This window comes from Orcinus orca, chromosome 6 (genome assembly GCF_937001465.1).
Source record: "Orcinus orca chromosome 6, mOrcOrc1.1, whole genome shotgun sequence".
NCBI classification, from domain to species: Eukaryota; Metazoa; Chordata; class Mammalia; order Artiodactyla; family Delphinidae; genus Orcinus; species Orcinus orca.
The window spans coordinates 117,251,162-117,267,737 of record NC_064564.1 but is presented as its reverse complement, the minus strand read 5'-3'; the positions used below and the strand labels follow the sequence as shown (position 1 = coordinate 117,267,737).

Sequence of the window (16,576 nt, the reverse complement as noted above, 5' to 3'; positions counted from 1 at the left end):
GTGGCATCGTGCTGGTGCCAGAGCACGATCTAGCTCTGACGTTGGTGCTGGGGCTGTGGCTCTTTCTCCTGAGCTGGCACTGGCTCTAAGTCTGCTACGGGCGCCCAAGCCAGCTCTTGCTCTGGAGCTGCTGCAGGAGCTGACTCTCATGGGGGCTCTGGCTCTGGAGTTGGTCCTAGAACTGTGGCTGGAGCAGGCTCTAGGTCTGAACTTGGTGCTGACTCTCTCTCTGGAGCTGGTGCCAGGAATGGCTGTAACTCTGGGGCTGATGCTAGAGCTGGCGCTGGAGCGACCTCTTCCTTGGCACCTAGCACTGGCTCTAAACTGGCTTTGAGCTGGTTCTCACTCTATCACTGGGGCTGGCACGGGAGTCAGTGACAGAGCTGTCTCTATCTTCCAGAGGTAGAGCTGACATGACAGCTGGTGTTCAAGCCAGCTCCAGCTCGTGGGATAACAGCAGCCCCGCCCAGGAGCAGCAATGGAGCTGAGGCTGGCGCTGCCTCTATCTCAGGAGTTGATGCCAGTGTTGGAGCCTGAGTTGACTGTCGCCATGGCGCTGGCTCGAGCTCTGGTGCTGGAGCTGACTCTGGCTCTGCAGCCAGCTCTGGCTCTAGTTCTGGAGAGCCAGAACTGTTAGTGGTAATAGAACTGGCTCCGGCAATGGATCAGTGCTGAAGCGGGTGCTGGAACTGACACCGAGTCTGCAGCTTTGGCTGGAGCTGGCTCCAGATATCACTCGCGCTCTTGAGCTGGTGCTTGGAGCTGGCTCTCGCCCTGGAACGGGCAGTGGAGCTCTCTCTAGCTCGGGAGCTAATGCTCGAGCTAGCTCTGGTGCTGACACTAGCTCTAGAGAGAGCTCTACCTCTAGAGCTGCCTGTAGCTCTAGCTGTGTTGCCAGAGGTGGTGCTGGGGTAGACTCGAGTTCACTTCCTGTTGTTATCTGTCACTCTGGGCTTTGTGTTGGGTCTGATCCAAACTCTAGAGCTGCTGCTGGAGCTGACAAATTGGTTGATGACAGAGCTGCTTCCATCCCTGCAGCTGGTGAGACAGCCGGTGCCAAAGCTGGTTCCAGCCCTGGAGCTGGTGCTGGAGCCAGTTGCAGAGCTCACTGGAGTTTGAGGGCTTTTCCATGAGCCGAAGATGGAACTAGTTCTCTCACTGGACTTGACTCTAGATCTAGTGATGGAGCCGGCTCTCATTCTGCACCTGGCACTGGCTCTAAATCGGGAGGTGGCCCTGGAGCCAGCTCCAGCTCTGGAACGCTGCAGGAGCTGGTGCTTCGAGCTGGCTCTGGCTCTGGAGCTGGTGCTACCTCTAGCTGTCGGGCTGGTACCAGAAACGCCTTTAACACCAGATCTGGCACTAGCACTGGTACAAGATCTGGCGCTGACAGTGGTGCCAGCTTGGGAGTTGGCAGTCGAGCTGGCACTGGTGCTGCAAGAGGAGAAAAAGTTCACCAACCTCGTGACTGTAGACTGCACGCACACACTTGTGCACGCATCAAATACATTTCTTTTCTTCCCTTCCTTTATCTTCTTACCGTATAGCATAACATAGACCATAAGATACACAAATAACTGTTACCCTCACATCACAGGGTTTAAGTTACAGGTCGTCAAGGAGAAAAGTAAGCATCACCCCAGCACTCTGCATGCCCTGGGGACAGTGTCCGCATGTCTCATTAGGAGGGAGAACGACTCTCTTACTTACTGTCTTCACTTAGAGACTCAACATGGCTACAGCAGAGCTGTGGGTACCAAGTCAAAAGAAGGTGGGCCGTGACAGTTGGTCTCACGTGTCAACCTGCCCAGGCCGTAGTGTGCAGTCATTCGATCAAACTGGTGATTTAGTCCACACATGTTGTGAAGCTACTTATAGGTGTGGCTGACTTGCCTTTAAGTAAAGATTACTCAAAGGGTGGGTCTCATCACGTGAAGGCCTTACAAGCCTTCAAAAAACCGAGGTTTCCTGAAAAAGAAAGTCTGGCTCAAGACACAGCAGCTAAGGATAGCTTCAAGACGGCAGAGGAGTAAGACATGGAGATCACCTTCCGCCCCACAAATACATCAAAACTACATCTGTAGGAGTGGAACAACTCCTACAGAACACCTACTGAACGCTGGCAGAAGACCTCAGACCTCCCAAAAGGCAAGAAACTCCCCACGTACCTGGGTAGAGCAAAAGCAAAAACAGAGTCAAAAGAATAGGGACGGGGCCTGCCCCTCTGGGAGGCAGCTGTGAAGGAGGAAAGGTTTCCACACACTGGGAAGCCCCTTCACTGGCGGAGATGGCGGTGGTGAGGGGGAAGCCTCGGAGCCACGGAGTAGAGCACAGCAACAGAGGGCAGAGCGGAGAGATTCCCGCACAGAGGATCGGTGCCGACCGGCACTCACCAGCCCAGAGAGGCTTGTCTGCTCACCCGCTGGGGCGGGCGGGGCTGGGAGCTGAGGCTCGGGCTTCGGAGGTCAGACCCCAGGGAGAGGACTGGGGTTGGCTGCGTGAACACAGCCTGAAGGGGGCTAGTGCACCACGGCTAGCCGGGAGGGAGTCCGGGGAAAAGTCTGGAGCTGCCGAAGAGGCAAGAGACCACTGTTTTGGGGTGCGCAAGGAGAAGGGATTCAGAGCACCTCCTAAACGAGATCCAGTGACGGGCGCGAGCCGCAGCTATCAGCGCAGACCCCGGAGACGGGCATGAAACGCTAAGGCTGCTGCTGCCGCCACCAAGAAGCCTGTGTGCGAGCACAGGTCACTCTCCACACCCCCCTCCCGGGAGCCTGTGCGGCCCGCCACTGCCAGGGTCCCGTGATGCAGGGACAACTTCCCCGAGAGGGCACACGGCGCACCTCAGGCTGGTGCAACGTCATGCCGGCCTCTGCCGCCGCAGGCTCGCCCCGCATTCCGTTCCCCTCCCTCACCCCAGCCTGAGTGAGCCAGAGCCCCCGAATCAGCTGCTCCTTTAACCCCGTCCTGTCTGAGCGAAGAACAGATGCCCTCAGGCGACCTACACACAGAGGCGGGGCCATATCCAAAGCTGAACCCCAGGGCTGTGCGAACAAAGAAGAGAAAGGGAAATCTCCCCATGCAGCCGCAGGAGCAGCGGATTAAATCTCCACAGACAACTTGATGTACCTGCATCTGTGGAATACCTGAATAGACAATGAATCATCCCAAATTGAGGCGGTGGACTTTGGGAGCAACTGTAGACTTGGGGTTTGCTTTCTACATCTAACTTGTTTCTGGTTTTATGTTTATCTTAGTTTAGTATTTAGAGCTTCTTATCATTGGTACATTTGTTTATGGATTTGGTTGCTCTCTTCCTTTTTTAAAAATATATATATACTTTTTCCTTTTTCTCCTTTTGTGAGTGTGTATGTGTATGCTACTTTGTGTGATTGTCTGTATAGCTTTGCCTTTACCATTTGTCCTAGGGTTCTGTCTGTCCATTTTTTGTTTGTTTGTTTGTTTGTTTAGTATAGTTTTTAGTGCTTGTTATCATTGGTGGATTTGTTTTTTGGTTTGGTTGCTCTCTCTTTTTTTATTACTTTTTTATTTTTAATAATTTTTAAATTTTTTATTCTAATAACTTTATTTTATTTATTTTTCTTTCTTTCTTTCTTTCTTCTTTTTTCTCCCTTTTCTTCTGAGCCGGGTGGCTGATAGAGTCTTGGTGCTCCAGCCAGGTGTCAGGCCTGAGCCTCTGAGGTAGGAGAGCTGAGTTCAGGACATTGGTCCACCAGAGACCTCCCGGCTCCACGTAATATCAAATGGCAAAAGCTCTCCCAGAGATCTCCCTCTCAATGCTAAGGCCCAGCTCCACTCAACGACCAGCAAGCTACATTGCTGGACACCCTATGCCAAACAACTAGCAAGACAGGAATACAACCCCACCCATTAGCAGAGAGGCTACCTAAAATCATAATAAGTTCACGGACACCCAAAAACACATGACTGGATGCAGTCCTGCCCACCAGAAAGACAAGATCCAGACTCATCCACCAGAACACAGGCACCAGGCCCCTCTACCAGGAAGCCTACACAAACCCCTGAACCAACCTTACCCACTGGGGGCAGACACCAAAAACAACGGGAACTACGAACCTGCAGCCTGCAAAAAGGAGACCCTAAACACAGTAAGTTAAGCAAAATGAGAAGACAGACAAATACACAGCAGATGAAGGAGCAAGATAAAAACCCACCAGACCAAACAAATGAAGAGGAAATAGGCAGTCTACCTGAAAAAGAATTCAGAATAATGATAGTAAAGATGATCCAAGATCTTGGAAATAGAATGGAGAAAATACAAGAAATGTTTAACAAGGACCTAGAAGAACTAAAGAGCAAACAAACAATGATGAACAACACAATAAATGTAATGAAAAATTCTCTAGAAGGAATTAATAGCAGAACTGAGGCAGAAGAATGGATAAGTGACCTGGAAGATAAAATAGTGGAAATAACTACTGCAGAGCAGAATAAAGGAAAAAGAATGAAAAGAATTGAGGACAGTCTCAGAGACCTCTGGGACAACATTAAACACACCAACATTCGAATTATAGGGGTCCCAGAAAAGAAGAGAAAAAGAAAGTGACTGAGAAAATATTTGAAGAGATTACAGTTGAAAACTTCCCGAATATGGGAAAGGAAATGGTCAATCAAGTCCGGCAAGCACAGAGAGTCCCATACAGGATAAATTCAAGGAGAAACATGCCAAGACATATATTAATCAAACTACCAAAAATTATATGCAAAGAAAAAATATTAAAAGCAACAAAAAACATACAAGGGAATCCCCATAAGGTTAACAGCTGATCTTTCAGCAGAAACTCTGCAAGCCAGAAGGGAGTGACAGGACATATTTAAAGTGATGAAAGAGAAAAACCTACAACCAAGAAGATTACTCTGCCCAGCAAGGATCTCATTCAGATCTGATGGAGAAATTAAAACCTTTACAGACGAGCAAAAGCTAAGAGAATTCAGCACCACCAAAGGAGCTTTACAACAAATCCTAAAGGAACATCTCTAGGCAGCAAACACAGGAGAAGGAAAAGACCTACAATAACAAACCCAAAACAATTAAGAAAATGGTAATAGGAACATATATATCAATAACTACCTTAAATGTAAATGGATTAAATGCTCCAAGCAAAAGACATAGACTGGCTGAGTGGATACGAAAACAAGACCCGTATATATGCTGTCTACAAGAGACGCACTTCAGACCTAGGGACACATACAGACTGAAAGTGAGGTGATGGAAAAAGATGTTCCATGCAAATGGAAATCAAAAGAAAGCTACAGTAGCAATTCTCATATCAGACAAAATAGACTTTAAACAAAGACTATTATAAGAGACAAAGAAGGACACTACATAATGATCAAGGGATCAATCCAAGAAGAAGATATAACAATTGTAAATATTTATGCACCCAACACAGGAGCACCTCAATACTTAAGGCAAATGTTAACAGCCATAAAAGGGGAAATTGACAGTAACACAATCATAGTAGGGGACTTTAACACCCCACTTTCACCAATGGACAGATCATCCAAAATGAAAATAAATAAGGAAACACAAGCTTTAAATGATACATTAAACATGATGGACTTAATTGATATTTATAGGACATTCCATCCAAAAACAACAAAATACACCTTCTTCTCTAGTGCTCATGGAACATTCTCCAGGATAGATCATGTCTTGGGTCACAAATCAAGCCTTGGTAAATTTAAGAAAATTGAAATCGTATCAAGTATCTTTTCTGACCACAACGCTATGAGACTATATATCAATTACAGGAAAAAATCTGTAAAAAATACAAACACATGGAGGCTAAACAATACACTACTAAATAACCAAGAGATCACTGAAGAAATCAAAGAGGAAATCAAAAAATACCTAGAAACAAATGACAATAAAAACATGATGACCTAAAACCTATAGGATGCAGCAAAAGCAGGTCTAAGAAGGAAGTTTATAGCAATACAATCCTACCTCAAGCAACAAGAAACCTCTCAAATAAACAACCTAACCTTTCACCTAAAGCAATTAGAGAAAGAAAAACAAAAAAACCCCAAAGTTAGCAGAAGGAAAGAAATCATAAAGATCAGATCAGAAATAAATGAAAAAGAAATGAAGGAAAAATAGCTAAGATCAATAAAACTAAAAGCTGGTTCTTTGAGAAGATAAACAAAATTGATAAACCACTAGCCAGATTCATCATGAAAAAAAGGGAGAAGACTCAAATCAATAGAAATGGAAATGAAAAAGGAGAAGTAACAACTGACACTGCAGAAATACAAAGGATCATGAGAGATTACTACAAGCAACTATATGCCAATAAAATGGACAACCTGGAAGAAATGGACAAATTCTTAGAAAAGCACAACCTCCCGAGACTGAACCAGAAAGAAATAGAAAATATAAACAGACCAATCACAAGCACTGAAATTGAAACTGTGATTAAAAATCTTCCAACAAACAAAAGTCCAGGACCAGATGGATTCACAGGTGAACTATCAAACATTTAGAGGAGAGCTAACACCTATCCTTCTCAAACTCTTCCAAATATAGCAGAGAGAGGAACACTCTCAAACTCATTCTACGAGGCCACCATCACCCAAAACCAGACAAAGATGTCACAAAAAAAGAAAACTACAGACCGATATCACTGATGAACATAAATGCAAAAATCCTCAACAAAATACTAGCAAACAGAATACAACAGCACATTAAAAGGGTCATATACCATGATCAAGTGGGGCTTATCCCAGGAATTCAAGGATTCTTCAATATACACAACTCAATGTGATACACCATATTAACAAACTGAAGGAGAAAAACCATATGATCATCTCAATAGATGCAGAAAAAGCTTTCGACAAAATTCAACACCCATTTATGATAAAAACTCTCCAGAAAGTAGGCATAGAGGGAACTTACCTCAATATAATAAAGGCCATATTTGACAAAACCACAATCAACATTGTTCTCGATGAAAACCTGAAACCATTTCAGGATCAGGAACTAAGACAGGAACAAGACAAGGTTGCCCACTCTCACCACTATTATTCAACATAGTTTTGGAAGTTTTAGCCACAGCAGTCAGAGAAGAAAAGGAAATAAAAGGAATCCAAATCGGAAAAGAAGAAGTAAAACTGTCACTGTTTGCAGATGACATGACACTATACATAGAGAATCCCAAAGATGCTACCAGAAAACTATTAGAGCTAATCAATGAACTTGGTAAAGTACCAGGATATAAAATTAATGCACAGAAATCTCTTGCATTCCTATACACTAATGATGAAAAATCTGAAAGAGAAATTAAGGACACATTCCCATTTACCGTTGCAACAAAAAGAATAAAATACTTAGGAATAAACCTACCTAAGGAGACAAAAAGACCTGTATGCAGAAAACTATAAGATACTGATGAAAGAAATTAAAGATGATACAAACAGATGGAGAGATATACCATATTCTTAGATCGGAAGAATCAACATTGTGAAAATGACTATACTACCCAAAGCAACCTACAAATTCAATGCAATACCTATCAAACTACCAATGCCTTTTTTCACAGAACTAGAATAAAAAATTTCACAATTTGTATGGAAACACAAAAGACCCTGAATAGCCAAAGCAATCTTGAGAAAGAAAAACGGAGCTGGAGGAATCAGGCTCCTGGACTTCAGACTATACTACAAAGCTACCATCATCAAGACAGTATGGTACTGGCACAAAAACAGAAATATAGATCAATGGAACAGGATAGAAAGCCCAGAGATAAACCCACACACATATGGCCACCTTATCTTTGATAAAGGAGGCAAAAATATACAACGGAGAAAAGACAGCCTCTTCAATAAATGGTACTGGGAAAACTGGACAGCTACATGTAAAAGAATGAAATTAGAACACTCCCTTACACCATACACAAAAATAGACTCAAAATGGATTAAAGACCTAAATGTAAGGTCAGACACCATCAAACTCTTAGAGGAAAACATAGGCAGAATACTCTATGACATACATCACAGCAAGATCCTTTTTGACCCACCTCCTGTAGTAATGGAAATAAAAACAAAAATAAACAAATGGGACCTAATGAAACTTAAAAGCTTTTGCACAGCAAAGGAAACCATAAACAAGACGAAAACACAACCCTCAGAATGGGAGAAAATATTTGCAAATGAAGCAACAGACAAAGGATTAATCTCCAAAATATACAGGCAGCTCATGCAGCTCAATATCAAAAAAACAAACAACCCAATCCAAAAATGGGCAGAAGACCTAAATAGACGTTTCTCCAAAGAAGATATACAGATTGCCAACAAACACATGAAAGGATGCTCAACATCACTAATCATCAGAGAAATACAAATCAAAACTACAATGAGGTGTCACCTCACACCGGTCAGAATGGCCATCATCAAAAAATCTACAAACAATAAATGCTGGAGAGGGTGTGGAGAAAAGGGAACCCTCTTGCACTGTTGGTGGGAATGTAAATTGATGCAGCCACTATGGAGAACAGTATGGAGGTTCCTTAAAAAAATAAAAATAGAACTACCACATGACCCAGCAATCCCATTACTGGGCATATACCCTGAGAAAACCATAAATCAAAAAGGGTCATGTACCACAATGTTCATTGCAGATCTATTTACAATAGCCAGGACATGGAAGCAACCTAAGTGTCCATCATCAGATGAATGGATAAAGAAGATGTGGCACATATATACAATAGAATATTACTCAGCCATAAAAAGAAACGAAATTGAACTATTTGTAGTGAGGTGGATGGACCTAGAGACTGTCATACAGAGTGAAGTAAGTCAGAAAGAGAAAAACAAATACCGTACACTAACACGTATATATGGAATCTAAAAAAAAAAAAAATGGTTTTAAAGAACCTAGGGACAGAACAGGAATAAAGACGCAGACGTAGAGAATGGACTTGAGGACACGGGGAGAGGGAACGGTAAGCTGGGACAAAGTGAGAGAGTGGCATGGACATATATACACTATCAAATGTAAAACAGATAGCTAGTGGGAAGCAGCCACATAGCACAGGGAGATCAGCTCGGTGCTTTGTGACCACCTAGAGGGGTGGGATAGGGAGGGTGGGAGGGAGACAAGAGGGAGGAGATATGGGGATATATGTATATGTATAGCTGATTCACTTTGTTATACAGCAGAAACTAACACACCATTGTAAAGCAATTATACTCCAATAAAGATGTTAAAAATAAATAAACAAATTAATTAATTAATTTAATTAAATTAAATACTCTACAGGGGGAAAAAAAAAAAAAAGAAGACACAGCATCTAGAAGCCCGCTGGAGTGTCCAGTCCTGCAGGCTTTGGACATGCCAGCCCCCTTGCTCACATGAGCCCACATGTTAAAATCAATTCTCTCTGTATATACACACAACATATACACATGTGCGTGTGTCTACACACACGCACATGTGTATAAGTCGTGTGTGTGTGTGTGTACACACCAGGATACGGGTGTATCCTGGTGGAGGGCCCTGACTTGCCGCTGTCCTTCCTGCTTCCCCTTTACAATCACTGTTACCTGAGGCCTCAGACTCAGTGCCCGGTGGTATGCAAGCCTGGTGTTTCCTTCTGAGCTCTGCCAGCGCTGCCCGGGGTTCCGAGAAAAGCCTGGCTCACACTGTCCTGGCTAAAGACACACAGAAGACCCCCAGAGCCCTCTCACCTGTAACAATCCAGAATGTGGTCAGAGAGCTTACACTCATGAGGCTGGCCAGCAACACGGTCAGCATGCAGACTCCTGGAACAGAGAGGCGGACATATAAGGCCTCAGAAAAATAAACTAAAAACAGGATTTTCTGAATGCGGAATTCCACAACAGGAAGGTCTGCACAGAATACGTTATCATCCCTTCAATACATGTCTTGGGGAAGTCAAGTCTTTTGCCTATTCATTGTTACCTTTTAGCGCACAACTTAATACATGCTATTTCGTGCACAATCCTCTCCTCTGATGCTAAATATTTTCACTCTACGGTCTGCAAAGAGAAGAGGCAATCGTGGCGTATGCAAGAAAGAGGGAGCCACCACCCCTGGAAATCATCTTTAATATTTGAATTTCTAGCTGTCATTTGTTTGGGGTGTCCAATAGTCTGGTCCACCCCCAGTTACACAGCAGCCAGGGCAAGGATAACAGGATGAAGACGGCTACACTAATCATTTAACCATCTTGCAGTGAGTGTTTAATATTTGGATTCTGATTTGCTTCCAGGGAGGTTGTGTGTGTTTGGCGAGGGAGAAACACAGAGGAAGAGGGGGAGGCAGATGATTTCATGGCTTAAAAGCTGCTGTAAAAGCTTTTCCCACTAAGTGCAGAAAAACATTGGACAAAACCCAACATCCTTTCATGAGAAAAACACTCAAGAAACTAGAAACAGAAGGGCACTTCCTGAGCCTGATATAGGGCATCTGGGAACAATCCACAGCTCACGTCACACTTAGTGGGGAAAGACCGAAGCCTCCCCCGAGATCGGGAACAAGATGCGCAGTGACCAGTCTTGCCAGCTCAGTGCCACATTTCACTGGAGGTCCATCAGGCAAGAAAACGAAATAAAAGGCATCTAGACTGAAGGGGATGAAGTAAAACTATCTCCGTTTGCAAATTACATGACCACGTATATAGGAAATCACAGAGAATACGGGGGGAAACTATTAGAACTAATAAACAAGTTCAGCAAGGTTGCAGGATACAAGATAAATACCACAAAAATCAGTTGTATGGGAATGTCAATTGGTGCAGCCACAATGGAAAACAGTATGGAAGTTCCTCAAAAAATTAAAAATAGAACTACTACTATGTGATCCTGCCATCCCACTTCTGGGTATTTACCCAAAGGAAATGAAACTCAAAAAGATACATGCACCCCGATGTTCATTGCAGCACTATTTACAGTAGCCAAGATAAGGAAGCAGCCTGAGCATCTATTGATGGATGCATGGACAGAGAAGATGTGGTGTGTATATAACGGAATATTATTTACCCATAAAAGAAGGAAATCCTGTCATGTGCAATAATATGGATGGACCTTGAAGGTATTACGCTAAATGAAACAAGTCAGACAGAGAAAGACAAATACCATATGCTCTCATTTATACGTGGAATCTTAAAGAAAAAAAATAGGGGCTCATAGATACAGAGAACGGATTGGTAGTTACCAGAGGTAGGGAGTAAATGGGGGCAAAATGGATGAATAGGGTCAAAACGTACAAACTCCCAGTTATAAAATAAAGAAGTCCTGGGGATGTAGTGTGCAGAATGGTGACTAGAGTTAAGAATGCTGTGTTGAATATTTGAACGTTGCTAGGAGAGTGGTTCTTGAAAGTCCTCATCAGAAGGAAAAAATCTGTGCGACTATGTGAGGTGGTGAATGTTAACTACACTTAATGTGGTGACCATTGGGCAATATATACAAATATCAAATCATTATCTTATACACCTGAAACTAATATACTCTTATATGTCAATTTAAAAATCGATTGTATTTCTAAAACTAACGCCGAAAAAGCTGACAATGAATGTAAGAAAACAAGTGAATTGACGATAGCATCCAAAAGAATAAAATACGCAGAAATAAATTTAGGATCAAAAATATAAGACTTAGGGGCTTCCCTGGTGGCGCAGTGGTTGAGAGTCCGCCTGCCGATGCAGGGGACACGGGTTCGTGCCCCGGTCTGGGAGGATCCCACGTGCCGCGGAGCGGCTGGGCCCGTGAGCCATGGCCGCTGAGCCTGTGCGTCCGGAGCCTGTGCTCCGCAACGGGAGAGGCCACAATGGTGAGAGGCCCGCGTACCGCAAAAAAAAAATAATAATAAAAATAAGACTTATACAATGAAAGCTACAAAACATTATTGAAAGCAATTAAAGAAGGCTGAAATTAATGGAAAGATATCCCACATTCATGGATCAAAAGACTTTATACTATTAAGATAGTGGGCTTCCCTGGTGGCGCAGTGGTTGAGAGTCCGCCTGCCGATGCAGGGGACACGGGTTCGTGTCCCGGTCCGGGAAGATCCCACATGCGGCAGAGCGGCTGTGCCCGTGAGCCATGGCCGCTGAGCCTGCGCGTCCGGAGCCTGTGCTCCGCAACGGGAGAGGCCACAACAGTGAGAGGCCCGCGTACCGCAAAAAAAAAAAAAAAAAAAAAGATGGCAATACTTCCCAAATGGAACTACGGATTCATTTGGAAATGCAAGGGATCCAGAATCGCCAAAACAATACGGAAAAAGCAGAGCAAAAGCGGAGGACGCATACTTTCTGATTTCAAAACTCGTTACAAAGCTACAGTAATGAAGACAGTGTGGTCCTGGCATAAAGATAGACATAACAAATCAATGGAATAGAATTGAGAGTCCATAAACAAACCTTCGCATCTGTAGTCAATTGATTTTTGATGAGCAACCAGACAATTCACTGGGGAAAGAATAAATTTTTTCAATAAATGGTATTGGGACAACTGGATATTCACACGCAAAGAAGAAGTTGGACTCTTCCTCACAGCCCTCACGGTGGATGAGGGCTTGCCCAAGAGCTGCGAGGAGGCTGCTGGGGCCAGGCTGCTAGATGACCCTAGAGCCTGCCTGGCTCAGAGCAGCTGGCTGGGTGAGGTCACTGCCTGGTGAGACCCTGGGACGAAGGTTCAGTCATCCTCCAGCTGCATCTGTACAAGAACCTCTGACCTGGGGACTACAGTTCCCCCTTGTTCTAAGTGGGAAACTGAGATGCCAAGATCCCTCCTGGCCTGTAAGTAGCAGCCCTGGGGTTAAAGCCAGATCCCTCTGGTCCAAAGGCACAAGGTTTCCCCTCCCCTGCATCCCCTTTCCCTTAATGGGCTCTGCCTCCTCTTGGGAAATGGAGCCCTGAGCAGGGATGTCAGAGGCCCTCCCCCACACAGACAGGCTGTGGCCTGTTCCCTGGCCTATCCCCATCTGGAACACACTTCACCACTTCACATCTGAAACAGTGTATACACACACACACACACACACACACACTCAGAGGCCATGAAACACTGACTCATCCTGGGAGGGCTACCCTCCAATGTTTTCGATTTTACTTAAAAGTCCCAGCTATCGGGCTTCCCTGGTGGCGCAGTGGTTGAGAGTCCGCCTGCCGATGCAGGGGACACGGGTTCGTGCCTTGGTCCGGGAAGATCCCACATGACGTGGAGCGGCCGGAGCCTGTGCTCCGCGGCGGGAGGGGCCGTGGCAGTGAGAGGCCCGCGTACCGCAAAAAAACCCAAAAAAACAAAAAAACAATAAAAAGTCCCAGCTATCCCACTAACTCGGGCATAGCCCACTAAGCAGTGGTGAGGGCAGTGGGGACCTCTGTCTGAGTGTTCCCACTGCCAGGACACCAGATTCCCCCTGCCAGCCCCTGGGCGTGTCCCCTGCAGGGCTCTCAGAGACAGGCACAGATGACCATCGATGCATATGAGCAATTTATACATGTCTCTAGCTGTTTCCTCTGGTTTCTAGAAGTAGATAAACTTAGTTGAAGGGGAGGGTATCAGGGTCCTATTGCCAAGTCACCCTCCAAGAGGAGAGTCCAGGGACCTTTTAACTTCCTTCATCTCTTCACCCAGCTCCTCCCAGACCACCCCTGATGCTGTCCTTATGCTGAATTTGTCCTCTCCTGAGGGGAGGGGGGACAGGGAAAACAGGGAATGCTGGTTTGGCCAGGGGCTGGGTGTTGCCTGTTGACAGAATACTGGTGTGTCTGCCAGGACCCCAGGGCTGGGTCTGCCCCTGCGCACAGCATGTGGGATCTTAGTTCCCAGACCAGGGATTGAACCCATGCCCCCTGCAGTGGAAGCGCAGAGTCTTAACCACTGGACCACCAGGGAAGTCCCTGGCTCACCTCTTTATTACCAGGGAGGGACCAGTGTCCGGAAGGTACACCAGAGAACTTTGTAAAAACACAAACTGAATGAGAAAAACCAATCAGTTGGTCCCAGACCAGGTCCCAGGGAACCAGGTGTTTGCAGCTAAAAATGGAAGCACGACCTTTCAGCCAGCAGTCACAAGCTCCCCGGGCCTGTGCCTGGCCCCTGCAGACTCTGGGGAAAAAAACCCTGCCTTCCAGGAACCTGAGGTCCTCAAGGGAAATCCCAAGGACACAGGCAATGACACCCACAAAGGACCTGGGAGGCTGTGCCCATGCACCAGGCAGATCTGCATTTGCAACTTTAAGCTGCATCATTGTGACCTTGAACAAAGCTATAACCTCTCTGAGCCTTGATTATTGTTTTGTCTCCCATGCTGCTTCTCTGCACAGATCTTCCTTGACTTACAGTGGGGTTACATCCTGATAAACCCATCCTAAGGTGAGAACATACTGAACACCATAGCTTAGCCTAACCTACCTTAAACTTGCTCAGAAGACGTACATTAGCTGGTAGTTTATATTATAATAGAGCTGAACATCTCATGTAATTTACTGAATACTATACTGAAAGTGAAAAACAGAATGGCTGTCAGGGTACAGGATGGTCATAAGTGTATCCTTGTTGAGCCTGGTGATGGAGTGGCTGACAGAGTTGCCACCACGCTGCCCAGCATCACGAGAATATCTCACCGCATAATCTATAGCCAGCCGGGGAAAGATCAAAATTTACAATTCGAATTGTGGTTTCTACTGAATGCCTATAGCTTTCGCCTCATCCTAATTGTATCGGGTTTCTCCCCGGCCCTTGTTACCGCTCCCTTATTTACCATGAGGGGGCCTTCCTTTTTGTCCCTCTGAATGGCCCCTCCGTCGCCACGCCTCTACCACCACCCTCTGCGCTTGGCCTACACTTGGAGACATATAAGACGGTCCCCCTGGGGCTCCTGGAGTCCCTAGGATGAACCAGGGTCAATACAACTCGGACAGGCCTTGGTAAGAAAGTATGGCCAACTCCCTTCACAGAAGAGGAGAAACAGAGGCTCCGAGGGATTCCGGCAGCCGCTCACGGTCTCCAGGCCGGCGTGCCAGCCTCAGGGGCCCTGAGCAAAAGAGTGATGATCCTAACCCGGAAAGTAAGTACGACGTCCAGCTGGTTTCCCATCCGGTGATTGCTTCGAGGCTCTTCTAGAAACAATAAAGTTTTTCCCTCAAATCATTTCCCTGATTTCTCAAGCCCGCACCCCAACCCGGAGTTCCCTGACCCGCGCTCCTCGCCTGGAAGGTGGGTCGCCTGCGTCGGAGGCCACGGCCCAGGTAGCCAGCAGAGGTTAAAAGTCCTGGGACCCCGGCGCTCGTGGACCCTTGGGGACTGGGGGCTGCAGCTGCTGGGCGGGGCGGGGCGGGCGGGTGAGTAGGAGGAGCAGCGGTAGGTGGGCGGGGCACGCAGGGGGGTAGGTGGGGCTGAGGCCGGTGGGCGGGGCGCGCGGCTCCTTTCCCCTCCCCCGAACCCCGCCCGGCCCCGATCCCGGCGGGCCCTTAGTCAGGCCCCACCCAGCGCGCTACTAAAGGCACCCGGCAGGCCCCGGGTTTTGCCGGACTGCAGGCGAACTGAGACCCTGTTTTCAGGGCGGGGCTGCGCCCCTCCGTCTGTTCTAACGCTGGTCCGGCCGCAAGGGGCTGAGTCTGCAGTCCGCAGGGACAGTCACGCTCCCGCGCCGCTCCCTGTCCCCGCCCCGCGCCCGGCCGGAGGAGCAGCGCCGCGAGCCCGGAGCCTGCAGTGGCCGGCCGAAGTCGAGGTGCGCGTCTCAGACCCAAGCTCCTGGGTGCAGATCCCCGGCTGGGGCGGCCAAAGCTTGGGCCTGGTTCTGCGTCGGCGGAGCGGCCCCGGCGGCCCGGGCTCCACCGGAGGAAGAATCCAGCGGAGCCGACGGTCGACGCGGAGCTTTGGAGGACGCCGCGCCCCAAGCCCGGGTGGGGAAACGGAGGTCCGCAGAGGGAGGGAGAGGGAGAGGGAGCGGGCCTGCCAGAGGCCACCGGGTGAGCCGGGGCCAAAGCCCCAAAACTCCGGCCCGGGGATCTTTATCTGACCTCGGGCGGACCCCCGCAGAGCTGTCAGGCTGTGACCCGGGCCGGACCCAGCGCTTTAGAGCCCTTCCCGCACATCAGGGGCGGTGCGGATTGCGTCTTGCCACCTCACCAAGCCCCCTATAGCTGAGGAGGACGCCGAGGCTGTGGTGGAGCGGGCAGGAGAGCGCCTTGCCCAGGGTTACCGCCGAGAGCGGGTGAGAGCTGAAGCGCGTTCCCGCGGTCCCGGGAGAGCCCAGGCCCCCTCTCCCGGAGGAATGCGCTGCTACCACTCCTGCCCCCACCCCCATCCCGGGGGATCTATGCCGCCCCTCCCAGCGCACCCCCCCCCCCCCAGGCCGAGTGTGTCCCCGCGGTGCGGGCTCTGGGCTTGATTTCCGGCGTCCTCACAGTTTCCCCAGGAATCCTTCTCCAAGCCCCGCCCCCCCAAGCGCTGTTCCCCTAGTCCCTAGGATGGCCGCCCTTAGCTTATCACAGAAGGAGGTCAGCAGGGAGACCTGAGAGACAAGGCAGGGAGCCAGGCGCCTTTCCGGCCCAGGGCCTTT

General features: G+C 47.6%; 1 protein-coding gene and 1 long non-coding RNA gene across 12 annotated transcripts in view; one reads left to right on the top strand and one right to left on the bottom strand.

Annotated features, from left to right (window-relative positions):
* LOC125960274 (globoside alpha-1,3-N-acetylgalactosaminyltransferase 1) overlaps positions 1 to 16,576 on the top strand; it is a 144,270-nt gene that overhangs the window by 51,480 nt on the left and 76,214 nt on the right. For 3 of the 10 annotated variants that reach the window (XM_049711799.1, XM_049711796.1, XM_049711791.1), the window contains exon 1: positions 15,630 to 15,917. The exons of 1 other annotated variant lie outside the window; for it this stretch is intronic. The gene's annotated coding sequence lies outside the window, so the exon portion shown is untranslated. 6 more of the 10 variants (XM_049711801.1, XM_049711798.1, XM_049711792.1 and 3 more) reach the window with 4 other exon arrangements.
* On the bottom strand, positions 1,369 to 15,215 carry LOC125964893 (uncharacterized). 2 transcript variants are annotated; one of them, XR_007478227.1, is made up of 4 exons: positions 15,073 to 15,215; positions 12,426 to 12,473; positions 9,730 to 9,804; positions 1,369 to 1,968 (listed from the first exon to the last, which is right to left on the bottom strand). It is a non-coding gene; the product is annotated as an uncharacterized LOC125964893 (long non-coding RNA). The 2 variants fall into 2 exon arrangements; XR_007478226.1 differs by lacking the exon at positions 12,426 to 12,473.